We start from the raw sequence: 7,787 nt of genomic DNA on the forward strand, positions 1-7,787 counted from the left end.
AAGATGTGGGAATAGGCATGGTTGATGTGGACGATGGAGGAGAGAATTGCAGAGCAAAGAAGAGCAAATGGGTTCAAGCCTCCCAGCTGTGTACACTGAGGTACACACAGTGGCTGCTACTATCTAGACCAGCAAAGGCAGAACAAAGGGAACTGACCTTATGTTTAAGCAAATGACAGAATGAAGTCAGGTTTCACAGTGAGCTCTGTTATGACGAAAAAGCAAATATTCTCTGGTGAAGGTTGACTTAATTAGCCATCTTGATAATTCATGAATCTTTAAGATGTTTGCCAGGAGATTCAGAGCTCAGATTCTGCTTCTGGTATTTAGTTCTGGGTTTTCTCTATCACAAATTGTGCTGCCTTATGGAGCAGTGGCAGGAGCAAGCCTGGGAATGAGCAGTTTGGTTTGGCTAGACTGCACAGTTCTTAACCTTAACCTTGTGGGACTTAGAACTTGTTTGAGAATCTGGTGAAAGTTCTAGACCTTTGGCCTAGGAAAATGTATGTAAATTCAGGGTCTTCCAGACTCCCCAAGGTCCTCCCTTGAACTCCAGCTTAAGAATCCACAGTTTAGATGATCTCTAAGAACTCTAACATTCTTTTTAACTTATCCACAAGCTAGCCTGTCAATATGTCACCTGAAAATGTTGTGACTCTTTGAGCTTGCAGGCAAGCAGTCTCATGTGGATGTTTGCAAAGTGAGAAATGCATAATGCAACATTTGTTCATTAGGCTGCAGCAGTGCTAATGCAGAAAAGAGGACTGAATGAATCAAAAGCCAATGAGTCAGCTCCCTCCCCGCCATCTGCCAGCAAAGCAGCCTGCTGAAGCTGAGGGGTTGAGCTGGGAGTCAGACAGCCTGGGGCCCTCAAATCCCGGCCCAGGTACTTTCTGACTATGACTTGGGGGACCGACTTAACCTCTCTTAGCCTCAGTTTCTTCATTTGTAAAATGGGGCCAATAAGATGTACCCTATATCCCATGTTCTGAGGAAGCACTGAGCCAACCTTTGTTAATTAGGTATAGTTCCTGGGCCACAGTCATGCTTAGTAAAGGTAGTTCATTCTCCTGGTCCCACCCACAAGGAGGAGGAGTGCTGAGAATTTAACGCTGTGGGAGGGGACAGACTAAGGTGTGGCTGGGAGCTCTCTCTATGAACTCTGTGGATATGTGGTCCCTCTCCCCATCCCTTGGTCCCGATAAGACTCCCCCAAAGGCATGTGGGCTGGGTTCAGCTCAGGAGGCTGGGGAGGGACCCTGTGTAGCCGCGTAGGTCTGGAGCAGCTCCCTGTCTTCTCCCCTCTGCCGCTGCTCAGGAGTGTGGAGGCCGCAGGAAATGATGGGGGAGATCCTGGGCTTTTTTGGGCTGCAGGCCTGACTGCAGCAGAGAAGAGAAAGAGGCGGGTGGGGGAGGCACTCTCGCTTCTGAGCAGGCAGTCTGTGTGTTATTGAAGGGCCCTCAGTGAAGCTGGGGCTGGTCCTGGGGGACATGCGAAGCTGGACAAGACACAGCTCCCGCTCTCAAAGACTGCACAGCTTTGACCCAAAATAAGACAAGTCCCAGGAAGGAGAGTGGAAGGGCTGTACATCTGGATACAGAACATTCTGTCCAATATGGGGTCTGGAAGGGAGGGGGTTATGAGGGCAGGATGGTGGCAAGAACATTTGGGCAGTGCCAGGCACCTGATGTACACTAGGTCTCACTCTCACATCACCCTCCAGGGTACATGCTCTACTCCTTTCCTGCATGACGAGGAAACTGAAGCTCGCAGAGGTAGTGCTTCACTGACGCGACAGCTGTCACGTGGTGCCAGGACATTCGAATCAGGTCTGCTGCCTCTGAAATCCTTTCTCCCCGTTCCCCATCCAGGCCAGCTAGGTGAAATGGGAAGCCTCCTTGGTCCTCGCTCTGAGGCCTGTGACACCATTACCAGCTGCGTACAATGCTATGCGCAGAATCCAGGCTCGGTAAATATTTGCCCCTTAAACGGGAGGGAGAGAATGCTGTAGGCAGCTCTAGGCAGTTCACGTGTACTGTTTACCTTTCTTCCCACATTCTCCCATGAGGGATCATCATCCCTCCCTTCCCTCAACTGAAAACAAAGGCAGAGTGGAATGAGTGAAGTGCCTGGGTTACACAGAGCCTGTCCTAGAGACCGACAGTGGATCAGCGAAAAGTAGGTCTGCCGCGGGCAGCAGCAGGGAAGCTTCGGCCCAGCTTGGGCCTCTGCCGAGGAGGAACCCTGTCATCCTAGGGAATTTTCTCAACAGAGTCTCCTGACCTGATTTGTAACTAGGGATGTGACTGCATTGCCTAAAGCCGGGTGTCAAGCAGAGAGCAAAAGGAGACCACCTCTCCATTCATTTCCAGCTATTGATTCGATGATGTTGATAAACTGTGATTTGTAAATGGAAAGGGCTCTGTCACCATGATTTTTCAATAAAATTCTAGCACAGCTCTTTATTTCCTGACCAAGGCCCTAGGGATCTGTTTTAACATGCTGGATATGACCTAATCCCTAGAGTCGGCTTTTTACTTCATTGCCATTTTAAGGATATCAGAGCATATGACTAGAATTTACCTTAAATAATAGATTTTTAGATGGTAAGAGCCTATATTATTACTTATACTTAGTAAAGTCCCTTTGGATAGTAAGAACCAACATAATATTCATTTTTCTTGCTGTCACTTGACAATATGAATTGGTTTTGTGTAAGAACCAGGAGCTCATTGGATTGAATTTAGAAAATTGGAAAAACAAATTTGACTTCAGTGGGTTTGAATGATTACAATGTAATAAATGTATAAAGGCTAGGAAGTTAATTTATCATTGCTTTCAGTTTTATTTATTTGAAACTCCTTCATGGTTGGTATAAACAGGCTTTATTAAAGATTATGAATTCAATTTCCAAATGAGTTGTAAATGGCTTTCTATAGAGAGATTACTTGATTTGTTGTTTTCCTGAATAAAACATGTTTTTACCCAGTGGGGTTATATGGCCCACGTATTAATATTGGAACATCCTTCTGTTGAGCTTGGCATCTATGATGTGCAACATTTGATTTGTTCTCTGATCTATTTGTCTTCACTTTCTTTAATAAACACTGAGACCAAATACATAACCTCTTATGACCTGCACTTCAATGAATCATAAGAGAACGTCTGTCTGTGCGGCAGTTTATCATTTGAATGATAATTCTGGTTCCCTTTAAAAATGTTAAAGGGTCTGCTCTCAAAATAGACTGCTGTGAAAGACATGAGGGATGCTGTGGGTCACTGATGGGGAATCATAATCGACCTTAGCTTTTGTTGCATGGTAACAGACTCTCTCTGGTTATTAGATCACTGCATACTGCAGAACTATCAACACATTGCCTTCAAAGGGGAACACTTTGTATTTATAATTTAGAAAACTAGATATAGCAGACCCTTGTAGAAAGGCAGCCTGTCAATAGAGTTGGAGCCTCTGTGGAGATGGCCCTCCAGAGGCTGCCATATATTGTAAAAGCCTGTTCAATTTCAATCCTTTCACAAAAGGACTGTGACTTTTATAGCCCAGTGCCTATTGGAATAATGCACTGCACAAATGAAAACACTGAAAAGGGAATTAGTATCCACGTGAAGTATCTCAGAATGCTGAGGCTGGGGAGAACCTTGGGAGGCCATTTATTTTCATTGTCTTAAGGTCAGTTGGCATATTTTCATATATTAAAGCTATTGTCTAAAGAGCTAGGAAAGCTAATTGCCTAAAGAGAATAGATTCTACCTTTTCCCAGGAAACCCTGTTTGTTGTTGTTGTTATTTTACTATATCATAAAACTCCAGACAGAAAGATACAGAGTTCTAGTGGAGAGGAAGTCATTACCCAATGTCACTTTTGAAAGAAAGGATTCCACCATTAATGACAGTAGTATGTTCACACCATAATTCAGCAACTTTCAAGCAGTCTCCAACAAAGAGACTTGGGTATCTTAGATCAAACTAAATTGGGTCACAGACTAAACTGGTTTTAAATTTATTGCCTTTAAGATTTGAAGTCAACTCAATAATTCTGAAGACTAGCAAAGATAATATCGTTAAACTCTTCACTCGGAAAGGTGTAGCAACCTCAAGAATGAGTCAGTCTAGAAAAAGCAGTACAATAAAAGCAAGTCAAATTCCCACCTTGAGGGAGCCTGCCCCTTGATGTGGAGGGTGGTGAGAAGGCTGGAAGACTGCTGGTCTACTTTCTAAGTTCCTTCTTAAACCCCAAACTTCCTCTCCTCTTTTTAAACTACCCCAACATCCAAGTTTGTCATTTTCCACCTCCCATCGGAAGATAATTCTCGTTTCCCAAGATGCTTCAAATAATCCTAAAGCCCAGCCCCTTCTGATCACACCAGCAATAAGGCACTGTATGGACCCCAGTCCAGCCTTACCTCTGATTGGTCTGAACATCCGAGTTGTCCCCCTTGTCTTTGAGTCTTTCCGGTGTCCATAATTGCACCTAGCATATATAGTAGATACTCAACTTTTCCTGTGGCTGTGGGACCTGCAAATTTGACATAAATTTATGACTTTAATTTGACTCTCAGCATAAACCTACTTTCTCAACTCCAACCACTATTTTTTTTTTATCTGACAAGAGATTATTTCCACTATCCATCTGGAGGCCACTGTATTCTAGAAACCATGGATTGAACTCTGCCTTCAGAAAGTTTTTAGTTTATTGACATAAAAAAGAGTGACTTGGAATTCCTGTATCATACATGTTGCCTTGAATTGCATTCTAGTTGTTTCTTCATATTGATAGATTTTGCATCTCCAGTTTGAACAGGGACTTCCGTTTCTTTTTATTTCACATAGTGCCTAGAACGGTGCTGGGTACTAGTAGGTACTTAGTAAGCAATGAATGGGTGAGTGACTGTAAACTGTATTCACAGGCAGATAAGTGCTGTGGATAGGTGTGGAAGTCAGATAGAGATGAGTTAGAGATCTAATTCTGAGAGCTACTAGCTGCGTGACTGGGCAAATAATGTAAATCCTTTAAGCCTCAGCTATTCCATCTGTAAACTTGGATGATTGTAGAACTGACTCTATAAGTTTGCCATGAGGATTAAATGTGATACGGAATGTAAAATGGCTAGCACAGAAATTAGAATTTAGTATTTGAAAACTGTTAGTTACTACTACTATAATCAGAAGTGATAAAAACACATACAAAGAGGTGAGAAGGGTGGGAGATGGGGGTTACTGGAGTTACTATGGCTGGGTTAGAGAGTTAGCAGAATTTTAAAGAGGGTGGCGGTGGGAGTCAGTCGTGTATAGTATAGAAGGGACTAGTTTGGTAGTCAGGGAAACTGGGTTCTAGACCTGGCTCTTCCTTCAACTACGTACAGGACCTTGGGCAATTCCCTCGTGTTTAGGGACTAAATTTCCTTATTAGACAGTTATATTAAATGACCTGTGAAATCCCTTCCCACTCAAAACAATCTATAATTTGAGCAAAAAGATTCTAAGGATGTTTCTCCCCTTCAACCTTTACTAAAAGGGACCTCAAAATCAAGAGATCATGTGACTGATAGCAATCTGAGGTCCAGAGAGGTTATGAAAATTAACCCAAGATCACAGAGCAGTTGATGGTGACTTGGATACAAATCCCTACCTCTGAGTCCCTGTGCAGTGATGTGTCCTCTATATGATGTCAAATGACTGCGAGACAGGAGAAGGTATAGACCAAGAGACACTGGCTGCAGTGGGGGAAGGATAATGCAGGGCTTGTGGGAGATAACACCACCAGATACAGAAGGATACAGCTGAAGGAGACCTCTGGTCTAAGAGTTTTAATATGATAAAGATAACTAGAAATCACCGGTAAGTAAAATTTCCAATTTTGCTTATTACTAAAAGATATAGTAAGTCCAGACAGAATATATTCAAATAAAGAAACTTGAACATGAACACAAGAGATAAGTTAACATGGGAGTTTCCTAGACAAGTAGTCAAAATGACAGTCCTGTGGGTTCATATAATATTGGGAAGGTTTTTGGGGACCTAGAGTAATAGCTATCTCCCTTTGTCTCTCCTGACCTTGGGGTCACTCTACCCCAAATATTGAACTCTGAGATTAAAGCAAAGCTCCTGTTCTGCCCCAAGCCCTCTCTGCCTTCGGGGAAGTAAGCAGGTGTGAGGATCAGAGGGGCTACTGCAGGAAGCTGTGGCCTCTTGGCCGAGGGCAGTTGCAGCTGTCTCCTGCTGGCTGAAGGTCTTGCTTTTCTCTTGTCCTGGCCATGCCTATTTAGGCCTTTCACTTGCAGCTTCCAAACAAGCTTTGTGATATTATCCATTTTCCCGTCTGACCCAGTACTCACATTTTACACCTTTGGAAATATGACACAAGTATGACACCTCTGGAAAGGACTGAAGGAGATCCTAAGAGCTACACAGAGAAAACACAAAGAACCCAGCACTGAGAGCACGGGTCCAGAATAAAAGCTGCACTGAGAAGAAAAACTTCTGAGGATCGAGGGAAAGCCATTGAAGTGTTTACGGATAGGCTGAGTGCAGCAAATACAGAATGATGACTTTTTACAAGTTTGGAATGAGACGCACTGAACTTCTTTGAGGATCCTGGAACAAAATGGCTGATTCTAGATCCAGGCAGAGAGAGTAGAAGGTGAGCCTGGAATATTTTATGTCAGAAAGCAACAAACTACTCAAAAACTGTTGGAGATAGGCCAGAGGAACCTAAGAACTGGCCTAAACAGCCAATATTGGCTAAATTTGGGACAATGTGAGTACCCAAACCTAAAATAAATGTAATTTATTATAATACACTGAATTAGAAAAACACACAATTAACAGTAATGCTCAGAAAAGGAGAGAAGAGGGAAAGAAAACTTCTTTGCAAAAAGAATGCCAGCTAATACATATAGAAGGGATCATAGAATTAGAAAAACCATTTGCAACCCTCGGTGTAACTATATTATCAGACAATGGGGCGCCTGGGTGGCTGAGTCAGTTAAGCGGCTGCCTTTGGCTCAGATCGTGATCCCAGAGTCCTGGGATCGAGCCCCACATCGGCCTCCCTGCTCAGCGGGGAGCCTGCTTCTCCCTCTCCCTCTGCCTGTGTGCACTCTCTCTCTCTGTCAAATAAATAAATAAATCTTAAAAAAAAAACACAACTATTATCAGACAATGATCATTGATGCATGATAAAATCACTAGGTGAAGAGCTGCTAGAGAAAGGATATTTACATGCTGGCAGAGTATCACCCCACAGGTTCCTTACCGATTAAACGTGGAAAACATACCCTTACAATGGTGAGGTCTGGTAGATGCCATCTTAACTAAGTGATCAAATTTATTATCACTAAGAATGAAACAATGGCTCTTATGTGCTCTTGAAATGATATGGTATAGGGGCGCCTGGGTGGCTCAGTCGTTGAGTGTCTGCCTTTGGCTCAGGTCAGGATCCCAGGGTCCTGGGATGGAGTCCTGCATCGGGCTCCCTGCTCAGCGGGAAGCCTGCTTCTCCCTCTCCCACCCCCCCTGCTTGTGTTCCCTCTCTTGCTGTGTCTCTTTCTGTCAAATAAATAAATAAAATCTTAAAAAAAAAGAAATGATATGGTATAAAATACACAATATTGCCTATGAAGTATTTTTGCCAAAAGTCTTCTACCAGAATCTCGTCAAGTCTTTAGTCCTAAATTCTAGTTCATAGGAAATAAGGGGATAGAGCAGACTGTTAAATAATACTATGAGAAAGCAATCAGACAAATCTAGAATGTGACACTGTAAGAGA

This window comes from Zalophus californianus, chromosome 8 (genome assembly GCF_009762305.2).
Source record: "Zalophus californianus isolate mZalCal1 chromosome 8, mZalCal1.pri.v2, whole genome shotgun sequence".
NCBI lineage: Eukaryota > Metazoa > Chordata > Mammalia > Carnivora > Otariidae > Zalophus > Zalophus californianus.